General features: G+C 36.5%; 1 protein-coding gene across 1 annotated transcript in view; it reads left to right on the forward strand.

Annotated features, from left to right (window-relative positions):
- The window catches only part of LOC108777795 (SAM and SH3 domain-containing protein 1), a 342,555-nt gene that overhangs the window by 130,943 nt on the left and 198,348 nt on the right, over positions 1–13,264 (forward strand). The gene's annotated exons all lie outside the window — the stretch shown is intronic.

Consider the following 13,264-nt stretch of genomic DNA (forward strand, 5'->3'; position numbering starts at 1 on the left):
TATGAGTATGTCGGGAATATATTATAAGAGAATTATGATAACAATTACTTGACAGAAAATGAGTTGCGGTATATATTAAAATACTACATATCTTTAAATATTTTTGTAACAATTGCAATGCACGAATCTGGAAGATCAAGAAATCACGTAATTCGATTCGTTATTAGATCATTTCTTGATTGTAGTTCACTTCTTTTTCTTCGAAAGATTAAGAGAACGGTGCCGTTGTAGACTTCATTGAAAAATGAAGCGCCGCGGGATATATTCGCACGAGACATGCGCGCCTGTTCGATCGCCTCGCATGATCGCGGGTCGTAAATCAGGTTGGTGATTAAGGCACGCTTGTACATACACACCTACTGACAATCCAGCGATCGAGTGTGCACGGATAGAATTTTCGTCAGGATGAAGAAAGAGCTGACGTCGCCGTCGCGGTTGGAGATAGTTTACTTCCAATACTGACTGCTTTCGACGTTCGATACTTTATCCTTCGTGTCGATACTTGAGAGTAAACTATCGAGTAGAAAATATGAGTATATCAGGAGTATTACACCATTTAGTGTTTTGCACACTTCCGGATGTAACAATTAATGTGTCTGATCAGCAGACCATATAATATTCAGTTACTTTTATTACATCCTTATTTTTTTAGAAAAATTTTATTAAAATCATAAAAAGATATAGTAATTTTGATGGAGATTTAGAAATTTTTTAAACAAAAAAGTTGCATTTCTTATCAGTATTTATATCAAATTGATCTATGTACCTATTTATGCTGTTCTATACTAATATTTTATACAATTTTAAGGATATTTATTGTTTCACACATGTGTGTGTATCAAGAATTCCATACGTATTAAGTATCTCCAAAAGATAATTGGTTTCTTGGTTTTAAATTTGCACTGTATGACCCGTTATATTTTTTTGAAAGAAATTGAAGCTATAGAACCGCATTATCGATTCTACTAAACAGCGATGTCGTTCATTGTTGAATTGCGGAAAGAGACTTGTGCCGATGCTCAAGGAGAAAAGGAAAAGCCAATTCATTGAACGAGAAGCTTACTTACCCGTTGCTTTCATCGCATTTATACGACTATGCACGACTTGATTACTCGACTTTTCCCGACATGTGACATTCGCGTTTCGCATCTATTCCTCCGTTCTCTCTTCTTCTCTTTTCGCCCAGGATTTTGCCCTTCCTACGCGTACCTGTTCTTACGCTCCTTTTCTCCTCACGTTACTTTCACCTGAATAAATCGGTATTTCCGTACGATACTTACGCGCTTGCGTGCACGCGCGCGGTTTTAATGAGAAGCGTAGCTTCTCACTATATTTTTCAAGGAACGAGACGCGAAGATGATGAAAAGTCTCGATGTAACATGGAGAGTGCATTTGCCTTTCTGTACAGGAGAGTGTTGATTGCGTCATGGCTCCTATTACGAACTTTGCACTCTTGCACTTACGTACCTTTAGAGTAATTTAATTGGGTGCGATATTCAATTTTCCTAGCCGATTAAGACAAGTTAAATTTAATTTAATTGATTTTCAAAATTGAAGCATGATGTGCGATAATAAATATAGACTTGTCATATTTTTAGGCAATGAAATGATCGAAGAAATGGATTGACAATTTGTTGTCATGCGTGAAAACATATCGACATTGCGATAGTTAATAAAAGTATAATGAATCAATCCTTTAAAAAATATGTAACACGTATATTGGAAGCGCTGACTGTTGTATTTATTACTCTCTCTCTCTCTCTCTCTCTCTCTCTCTCTCTCTCTCTCTCTCTCCCTCTCTCTCTCTCTCTCTCTCTATTCATTGTTAAATTAAAGTAGGTTGCGTTTAATTTTGTACAAAGTGCGACATGCAAGAGCACCGTGCTTGATATATTGGAAGACTATTCAGAATTTTACATTTATTGTTTTTATCACTGGATAAAAATGCAATTTTACAGAGGCGAATTAAAAAATATTTCAACGCTAATCGAAGAGTGAGAATATGCATTGGAAAAAGATTTTATGTATATTCGAATTTATGAACATACAGAATCAGTTTAATATAACGATTGAAATGTATCTGAATTTCGAAATTAAGACTAATCAAATTTCAGGCATATCAGGCACGGTGATAAAATCTGAGTTGAATAAATAATTATTATTTATTATTACCGTGTTTTCATATTTATGAATATTAATTTTTATATGTCCAATACATTTCCGAAAAGTGCATCGATAATATCTATGCTCATTAATAATCTCATTATGTCGAAATATTAATCTCGGGACACAGATTCTTTTCCTAAATACGCGATAATTACGAAGTTATTTATTGTTGACAATTTTGAGGACGTATAAAAAGGGTATCACTATAAAAATATTGAAAACTTATTTTTCGATTAATTACTACAAACAAAAGATAACAGTAATTTGTGTTAAAAATTTCTAGTAAAATAAATGAATTCAACATAAATGAACATAATTCTGTCATTAATATCTGATTTTATGATGCTATTGAGTATACAATAGTATACGCTGCCAAATTGGAAGCAAACTAAGGATTACAGCGCACAAAAAGTGCATACAGATAACATAGCATAGCATAAGATTGTCTGGATCAATGAACATCCATAAATCGCCATATCGATTTACATAACATACTCATTTGGTCCATATGATCTTATACTCTATATGTATTTTGCGTATATAATACTTGAAAAAAATAGAAAGAAAAACCGCGAAACGATCTCAACATCACGTCTGTCGATTATTTTCACTTGTATCGCGAGTACTTCGTGTCTATGTGAGATGCACCTCTCGATATATCTATCGTTCGCGAGCGAGAACACGGCGAGGGATTTCGAGATTTTAATTTGCGTACCTACAAGCAGGCGCTGGCAAATGTAGGTACGTGTTAAACAAACGTCGGCGCGGCCGCGTAAAACGACGACGAGAACGATGGTGAAAGGACGGAGTATATAGCGATGCTGCGTTACGCGACGGATTGCAGTCGGATACGCAGAGAAACGCGCCACGTAACGAGGTGTGTAGGCGCGGAATTTGTTATCCATACGTATACGCACGTATACGTACGTCTGCATATACGCCAGGGCCGATATTTCACCCGATAAGCGTGCAGGATAGCGACGTGGTTGACGGTGGCAAAAAGGGTGGTCGGAACACCACCGACCAAAAGGGAAGCTGGAAAGCAGATCGGATTCGCCGTTATTGCTCCTTTGAATCGGAATACCATGGCGATTCGTACTCCATCCCTCTTTCCCGCATTCTCTCCTTCTCTTTTTCTCCTCTAGTTATTCCTTTCGTTCTTTATCAGAGAGCGAGAGAAGAGTGCCTTTTTCTCTTCCTTCCTCTCTCTCTCTCTCTTCCTCGTACGCTGCTTGGAACATACGCCGTCTGTAAATCTAGACGCGAATGCGTCTCTGTCCGGATTACAAATCGAAAGCGGTTTAGCTACTTGCCTTTCATAAAGAGGAACGAACACGTACGCATAGACATACGTCCAATCTCGGTCTACCCTGGCGCTCCTGCGCTCTCCCGTTACCTCCGCGGAGCGCTTCCTCCACCAATACACAGGGCCCCTGCGTTCGTCTTTTACATGCGCGTAGCAGCCGCGACTCGATTACACGGGAGAAATAAATCGAGTTCTACGTGAACGGACTTGACAATTCTGGAAAAACTCCGCCGGTAACCGCGGCTCGTAAAACAGACTTGTGGAATGCAGAAGACGCGGGGGAGAAGAACTGCTCATTATGTATACATTCAGAAATTCTTCGCGTTCCTGCGTACTATCGCGACACGTGTTATTGTTATGGTATTGGCCATACGCTTCAAGATTGCTAATGACTGGTGGTGTAATAGCATAAATGCGGTTAATTTTAGACCATCAACCTCATGCATTGTTTATTGATGTTTCGTTTATACTTATCGATTAAGTATATTCCTTCATGTAGCTTGAAAACGTGAAAAAAGAAGCAACTATAATTAAAATCTGTGTTAATATTATATTGTAATTTCGTATAATAATATTAAAATTATCTATGTAAATTGTATGTTAATAACTTACGAAAATATATGCTACTTTATTAGATTTTTTAATGAAGCTTAATTTAATATGTGTTTAATATTTAAAATATATTTGTTTACAAAATTACTTGTTTGATATGTAGAAAGATTAAAAACCCTTCGTTTTTGCTTTATTGAATTATAGTCCTACATTATGTTTATTCTAAATTATTGTGAATTTTATAATTAGTTTTTATAGTAGCGCCATGTTAATTTTATAATTCGCTGATCTATATACATGTTTTTTCTCGGTGAATTTACATTTCATTGGCGAATACACCAGTCACGTTTCCAAGATACGAGAAGTGAACCGCATCTCTGGCACTGATTCGCTGTAATATAAACGAGCCGAGAGTAACTCGCGATGGATATACCGCGGAGTCATTCGCGGTGCGAATAAAGTCGAACGGTGCGCGAGATACGAGAGAAGGAAAGCGAGAGAAGAACGTAGAAAAGACAAAAGAGAAGGAGAGAAAAGAATTATCGAAGGAATAAGGAGGAAATATCTCTGGGCGGCAAAAGGAAGAAGCAGATCAACGAGATAAGCCCTTACGGGCGCAATCCTACGAAGCCGTGAAACAAAGCTCCCCGTGGTTCCGGAAGCAGCTGGTAACGTGACTCGAGTGATTCAGCGAAACCATAACACTACCTTACTGCTAACTCCTTGTCTTCGCATTTTGCGTCTGTATAAGGTAAGCGCGTACGATAATCTGCGCATAACGCAATGTATTCTGTGTATACGATGAGATATGATAACATTAGAAGCATAAAGCAGCGTTTACAACGAGATTTTAAGACGTAAAACTTAAGCTTTAAACTTTAAGCCGTAAGAAATTGCCCAATCATAGTCGAATGTGCGGAGAAGAATAATCGACTATGATTGCAATATTGAATTTCTTACGGTTTAAGACTTATAGAGCTTAAATTTTACGCCTTGAATCTCGCTTGTAGACTGTCGCTTTATATAACACGTAAAAATCCGCGCCGAGCTGATATCGGAAATGCTCTTATGCCAAAGCGATACATCTTATCGTGGATAATACCGACAGAAATTCACAAACATCGATCAAATTCGTTGATTTGAGTTCTTCCTTTTTTTCTCTTGTCATTTTTTTTTTAACTGCATGAGATTGCTCATACATTTCTAAGAAGAAAAGATTTGTGAGCATAAATGCGAGGTGTATTTCTAAAGTCAAAGCGAAATAATCATGGAGGTGGAATATATCTTTGCGAAAGAGTTGGAATCGGATTCCGGATAAATCCTTGAGGGTGCAATCTGGCCGAGTGGCGGAACAAAACGCGGCGCACCTGCGGACTAGGAAACACCTTGAGTAACGTGACTCGGGTCGTCTTGCGATGAAACCATAATATTATCCGACGCTCTTCATCTCGTTCATTCCTGCGCAATCACTGAGGACGAAGTGGAAAGAGAGAGACGCTTTCTGATAGCCGGCGAAATCGAATCGTGGAAAGGGAAAGCGTTTCGGCAATCGCAGGATAGGAACAAGGTCCGCCGTTAGGGGAGATGTCAGCTTCGCGGACGAAGCGGATTACTGATAAATCCTCAACTGGTGCACTCCGATCATTTATCGTCGATAAATCGCCGGGCGCTCCGTTTTATTCCGTTAAAAATATATGTATACATCTCGTGCCCGCCATACGTCACGTCGTTTGTCCAAATCATGAATATGCGCGATGAAATCGAGAGGGCAAATAGCAAAATCACCTGTGCACATTTCATTTAGATACTTCGCGTTTCATATACGAAGATATGATTCTGTTTTGTATGTGTGTGATATTCAAATTCCAAATATTAAAAATCAAACGATTGATCGGGTTACTTACGTTTTTCGTTCGATACGATTTGTTATTGCTGTTACTAGGCACATATTACTATGATAGAATTATTGATAATACGATTCAGTTAAATTACAGTGGATATAAACCCATAATTAATTTACTCGGCTACATCTGTTTAGTTGAAATAAACTCTCCTGTTGAATGGATATAATTAAATAACCATTAAAAATCTATAACTATTAAAAGAACTTTGTTAAAATTGATTTTGACCTTTGACCCCCTTATAAAGTTAATTAATTTGACTCATGATTTGACTTACTTTGCTTGGTAAACCTAAGGTTCTTGGCTATCTATTTCCAAAAACAAAATTTGAAAAAGTTAAATTTTTTGAGAAATCTTGCGGACGGATAAACGGACGGATGAACAACTGGATCAACACTGTGAAGTTACAAAATAAATAATTTGTTATTTAATAATTGTAAAAATAATGTTAAGTAAAAATTGAGGTAAAAACGTATGGATTTTTATATATGCATATATATAATAACTGAATATACATGATATATATGATATAATAACTGAAAAATATTATAAATTATTTAAAATTGTGTTGCGTAACTTTCAATTTATTTTCTTTTTATTATTATACTCTAGAATTATGTCTAATACATATACACGTTATAAATTGTTCATGATAATTCGCGATTTATTATATCCGATATGATTTAAGATATGTTGCCTTAAATCCTAATTTACTATATTAGTAAACGGAGCAAGTTCGTTGGATATCCCAGTTATCTCGTTTTCCTTTATATCGTCAGCGATTTTGTGCCAATGCTATATGATCGCGAATAAATCCTCCGGGATGCAATCTGGTCAACCTGTGACAGTGGCTCGTATTCCGAACACACATTTATCAAAGATGCAACATCTAGCCCCATTTAATCTGTACAGTTGAAACGTCACATCTTTGATAAATGCGAGCTCTAGATACACGGATTTGGATAACACAGCGCACTTCTACGATCTTGAAAGCACAGTGATAATAATTATGCGTCGATGAAAGCCAGCTGTCATTGCCTCCAATTTCAACATCTTCCTTGTTGGATCTGATTATTGATTATTACACAGATCTCTTTCAATTCTTTAACCAACTTATTCATTATATGTTATTAAAATTAAAAAACGCGTTGATTTTCATAGAGATTCTATATTGCGTGCGCATAAATCGATAGCGTTCATATCGCAGACAACGAGAATGAACGTCATCATCGTGCAACATCTCGCGGTATGTTGCTCCAGCGTACAGGTCTCAAGTGGCGAATAAATCTGAAATAAAGATCCTCGAGAGTGCAAACTAGACAAATTGGTGAAACAGGACAGAAAGAGAGAGAGAGAGAGAGAGAGAGAGAGAGAGAGAGAGAGAGAGAGAGAGAGAGATATGCGCACGGACGGTAACGCGACTCAGGTGTACCAATGAAACCATAATATTATCCCACGCTCTTCATCCCCGTCCCCTCGAGGCGGCTCTGCGTTTCATCCGCACCGGACGAGAGCGAGCGTCCGGTGAAATGTACATTGCACGGTTGCATACTGCCGTAACGCGGTATGCGTATGGCATGGATAAAGAGATATAGCAGCCGCACTGAGTGGCGCGTTTAAACGCTACTACGCGTCCAAGGCGATGGGAAGTTTAGCCCTCAACCTTGTTCTATCTTGTTGGGTTTAAAGCACGGCGAGTGCGAGGTATACGGCCTGCCCTTGCAATATTGTCTCTAACTTAAGCCTTGGAAAATTGGCTCATTCATCTCGCTCGCGGAGACACTCGCCGATACAACATATATCACACTTGGAACAACACTTTTAGAAAGAGGTGAAAGTGGCAACTTCCTCACGATTCTCCTGTTATTGATCGTCTTTTTTCCGTGGTAACTGTAAATAAATAATCGTAAAATATCTTTAAAAAGTGAACCGCTTGTCATTGGATAATTTTTAATTTTAACAATCAAAGAGTGCAGTTAAGAAAATTTGTCAATTTATATTGTCATGCAGGAATTATATCTTTGTAGTGAAGCAAAATAGAAAGCTTAAATAACACTTATAATACTACTGCTGAAAAGGTTACCTCTAAATTTACATAAAAATATTTTATTGCTTAAAAATCGAATATATTCACGAATACTTGTGCTGTTCGTCGTTTAAAACAAACATTTTTGAAAAATTTCATAAACAAGGTAAACGAATTCGGAAAATTGATTTTGTGATATGTATTTTTGTTGGAACGTTATTATTTAAAAAAAAAAACGATACATATTGATCTTAAGCGCAATGTATCGCCGTATTTTGATACTAACACGAGATATAATAATTAATATATTTATTAATTAATATATACGCGTGTTTCATGTCGTTGTCATCCACAAACGTGTACGATCGTAATATCAATACGTAATATTCATACATCATGCGAGGGTATTAACTAGCAGCGAATTAGTGCACGTCATTATTTCCGTTAGCTCATACCTCCTATATCTCCTCGCGAATGGCCACATTTGTCCGCGAAAATCCGTGGGTTTCATTTGGGATTCGTCCGTGAGACGAGAACTTCCGTCGAAAATACAACTGACGAAATAATTCCCGGCTAACTTTTCGCACCAACGCTGGTAGGTTTTCCCTGCCCGGAGGACTCACAAAGTGGATAATCGCATGAACGGAGAGTGCGGAGTGGAGAAAAAGGAAAAAGGTGTTCTAGCGAGAGGAAGGCCGTCAGTCAAGTGCGTAACGCAACGAAATATCTGATTCCGAGAGTTCGCGGACTCATTCTCGGAGTTCGAGGGCGAGCGGTGAGAGTTCGATCAGGCGTAAAGGATGGTTAAGGACAGGCGGACGAAAGGCAAAGTGAAGTGGGATGAGTTATCTCGACGGGAGCTTTCAGCCCGCACCGTAGACGTTTCACCTACCGTGCAATTTTCGTTTCGCGTTGTGAAAGTTTCTACAAGGTTTGCGTCTCGAGCCCTTCGCCTTCTTTTCTTTAGATATCAAATGGGTTTTCGCATTTTTACCGAAAGTCAACGTGATTTGGAGAATATATAGACTGTCACACTGTTGCTGTTGAATATTTGAAGTGTCACAAGAGAAACTGAGAACAATTGTATTTGTCTTAATGTCCGACTAATACTTATTGATTTTTACCGATTGGAGTTATATCAGGGATATGTATAGGAAGCTTAGATTTTTCTATTATATATAGGTATTTTGCTTAAACAAAAGAAGCGAACGCCTGAACCAGTAGATATATTGTCTATTCTTATTCGATCCGCCTCTATTCGGCCAATCTCTACGGCCAAACGGTCTATTTTAATTGAATTTTCAGGAAAAAGGGATGGTCCGAATTGACGTCTACGATGGAATTCGATGGAGGGAGAAGGAGAGCCTGGTTAGCCCGTACGATCGTCCGTTCGTTCGTTCTCGATTGTAGCTCGCGGCTGAAACCACCAATAAAGTAATTCCGGTTAAAGGCAATCGTGCCAAAGGTACTTCACTTACTCGTCCTCTTGAAATGCTATTAAACGCTGAGGGTATCGGCCGTGAGGGCGGTTGAATGTATTCGCGAAAAACGATATTCGCACTTTTCATTGACACTAGAAATGGGTAAGTGTTGAAGTGAAGTTACTGTGAAACGTACGTTTGTTGTAATTAAAAACTTTAAAGCAGTTTTACCCGTCGGGATGCCTGTCATTCCTAGATTTTAAAGAAGTAATTTCAGTTAGTTTGTTATCTATAGGCTTGCTTTACGGATATGAGAATTTTATTTATCAACACGCTAACTACACACTAAGGAATAGTTTTTATCAAGATTTGTTGCAAACGATAAGAAAGACACTCTACATCAAATTATGATTTTTAATTCCTTTTTACAGACAGCATAATTTTAATCAACGCGAGTGTGTTACAAAAGACGACCATGTAACGTATCTCGCTTTGAAGATACACACTGAAGCTTGAAATACAGACTTTTGCATAACGCATCAAACATAAGAGAATCAACCAATCAGAGTTTATTTTCATCCCCATTTTTCGTTCTATGAACCTTGCATTAGTGTATAATCCGTTATGTAGCATTTGTTTGCGAAAGTCTGTGCTTTCGGCTTAAAAATTCAAGAGTAAAACAGGAAACATCATTGGTTTAATCTGACGGTTATCAGCGAGTTATTAATCGAGCGAGGCTGTGTAGATAACTTTTTTCTGCCTATCTACGAGGACATACGTACATCATTGCGGGCGTAAAATTTTAATTAACAGGAATTTATTAATTAGTTTATAAAATCAATTACCGTACTGCGTGTACAATGAATCTCTTTTTACACGCTGTCATATCGATGTATTTCATCGCACAGCGAGGAATGCGAAAAAATGCGATCATTAACTGGTATATTTACTTAAAAATATTTTATTGAAAACTGATTTATAATATTATCCAAGTACGTGTTGTAATTATAGGACGTTATGTGGAAGGACGAAAATAACAAAGCACAAATTGATAAGTCAGTGTTGCAATAAAATTTTGAAATTAGTCTGAACGACACTACCCTCGAAACTTGACAAAGTAATTGTGAGATCAGCCATTAAATCGAATTAAAAGGAAGGGAAGCGGCTTAATGCAATTAGCAAGAAAGACTGGCACATAGGTAGAACAGGAGTAGAAAAGGAAAGAGGAGTGAGGAAGACAAACTGTTGACGAGAAGGCGGAAACGAGGTTGAGATCTCATTACCGTTAATGTTAATTAACGTCAATTACAATTGATCGAAAATACGCTTAAAATATGCAGCTCTGTGACTCATAGCCACAGATACAGTATTTACAAGAAACGCGGAAAATTGTATTAGTGATTTTTGTTTCTTCTTTTCTTTCTTCTGTTCGTTATGACATTCGATCTTTCCGTGTAAACGATTTATCTGTTATATGTATTTCCCTTAAGTGCGAAACTATACGTGCATAATTAAGATGTGAAATGCATTTATATAAAATTTTTTATATAAATGCATTCTTTTATCCCATTTAAATAAAATAAAAATAAAAGTATATATATCTACAATATTTATATTTTTTAATAATTCTTAATTAGTCAATTTTAAACTGTATGTCATCTTTATTTCAAGAATTTCTACTTTGTCAGCATCGAAGTGCCTGTATAGTATATACAATATATATTACATTATAATACAAATTATTCTGATCAACTTTGGTAATGTTTATGATATTAAAAAACATCAAATTAGCTGAATATGAAGTTAATTTATGTAATATTAAATTGTTCATTGCGTATAATGATTTAAAACTACATACATATAATGTAATGCTTTAAGATACTTACGAGCTCATGTTTAATAGGATTATATCCGATAAATCATTTATTTCCTATTTTGCAGTCATGATAATATCCTCTTTCCGTATGTTTAACGTTAAATTATATATGATATATATATATTATATATATATAAAATATTACGTGTGTATATACGTGTATATAAAATATATATATGTACATATACATATATATATAAAATATATATATGTATACAATAAGTATATATTAGATTGATTCATATTATTATTTGACTTCATCAACGCACGGTTAATAGATTCGATGCTACTTAAATCGTCATTGTACCTCGAGCAATTTTCTCGAGTGGAAGAATTCTCTACCTTCGCACTCTAATGATTTCTATAGGAGATTCCATCAATGATAGTGAGATATTGATATACCAGAAAGGACGGGGGAACGTAAAATCTCACTCATTTTCCAACATCTCGTATTGTAGTTGAAATTGATTTGGGAATAGTCATCACCAGTATTTGAACGATATCTTGTGATAGGTCTCTTATTTGAACGAGTCGCTATGCCTGGATCTACTATATGTATATGTGCATATATTTCGATTTATTATATCACAAATGTAAATGTTACATACACTATAGCAGTCGCTTAATTATCAGTTAATTCTTGTGAATTGATTATTAATGTAAATTTAAATATATTCTATTTTTGTGAATCTAAACGTAAAGAAAGTTTAAATACAATCAAAGAAAGAAAAGACAATCGTTTGTATTTTCATATTGTGGGTAATTATAGAATCGCAGATATCTATGGGCGTTTATCGAAATTTTGTGAAATCGATGGAAATCAAAATACTGATATTGGAGATTCATTAAGCGGCTATTCTGTTACACAATTCCGATACGAATTTTTTACGATCAAATATCTATTGAGAGGGCGTTGTAGCTGAATACCTCGATGAATTTATTCGTACAAATTAAGCCGAAAGAGCGATGATCAAAACCGATTGTGTGTAATTTAACAGTAAACAAAATTCAGGTAACGTTATTAACAATTTGCAAAGGCGAAATGCGTGTAAATGTATCATTGGATGACGATTTCCAGTCTCATGAAATTTTATTGTTGACAATAATGTTAGAAAAGTAAAATTCTGTAATATTATTTGTAATTGTTGTATTCCTAAATGCCAATTTAGTATATACATTTTATTATATTTAAAATAAATTTATTACATATTTGTTATACAATTTTAAGTATGGGTGAACAATTTTATAAATGGAATTTGATTCATGGAAGATTAATCGCGCCGGCTGCATTGTTCACAAATGAGCAGTGACATTTCATAACAATTACCTCGCCCATTAATTTGTGTATTTCCCCAGGCGGTCTCTTGTTTCGTCTGTTGTCCAAAATTGCATTGCGGTGCGCGACACGTTTTCTTGTTCGCTTCTTTCTCTGTGGCTAAACGCTAACACGGCCGTTGCGGCGCGTTGAATACAAAACGTTTGGCGTTTATTCGGGCCGTCGACGAACGAGGAAGTCCGCGAAAACCTGCGTGCTGCGGGGCCGTTAGTGCAGGCACTGCTTTCGCTTCCGTACACATCGATACACAGACAATCCCGCGATCACCCCAGGGGCAATGGTAATTCTAGGATAATTCCAATTTCGAGTGGTAATTTTGTTGCGCAATTCGTGTCGAGGAAGGAATACGATATCACGAAAACCGGCTATATCGCCACGATGCAGACAGCTGTGACGGCGATTCGGCCAATACGATGGTCGATCGACATGCGAGACGGTCGCTTGTCCTCTTAATAATAGGACAAGGTACTTGCTATCCTCTAGTTGATGCTCTAAGCTACTATCCTTTCAGCAAACTAGATTTTACAAATTTACTCAATAATGCGATGCTTTAAGTAAAAACCTTATTGAATTAAATCGATAAATAACTCAGTAAGTAAAAAAACTTATATAATAACTTATGTACAAGAAGTGAAACGAATAAGTTATAAAATAAAATTTAAGAGATAAAGTTGATGTAT

Source organism: Cyphomyrmex costatus, unplaced genomic scaffold (assembly GCF_001594065.2).
Source record: "Cyphomyrmex costatus isolate MS0001 unplaced genomic scaffold, Ccosl1.0 scaffold116, whole genome shotgun sequence".
Taxonomy (NCBI): domain Eukaryota; kingdom Metazoa; phylum Arthropoda; class Insecta; order Hymenoptera; family Formicidae; genus Cyphomyrmex; species Cyphomyrmex costatus.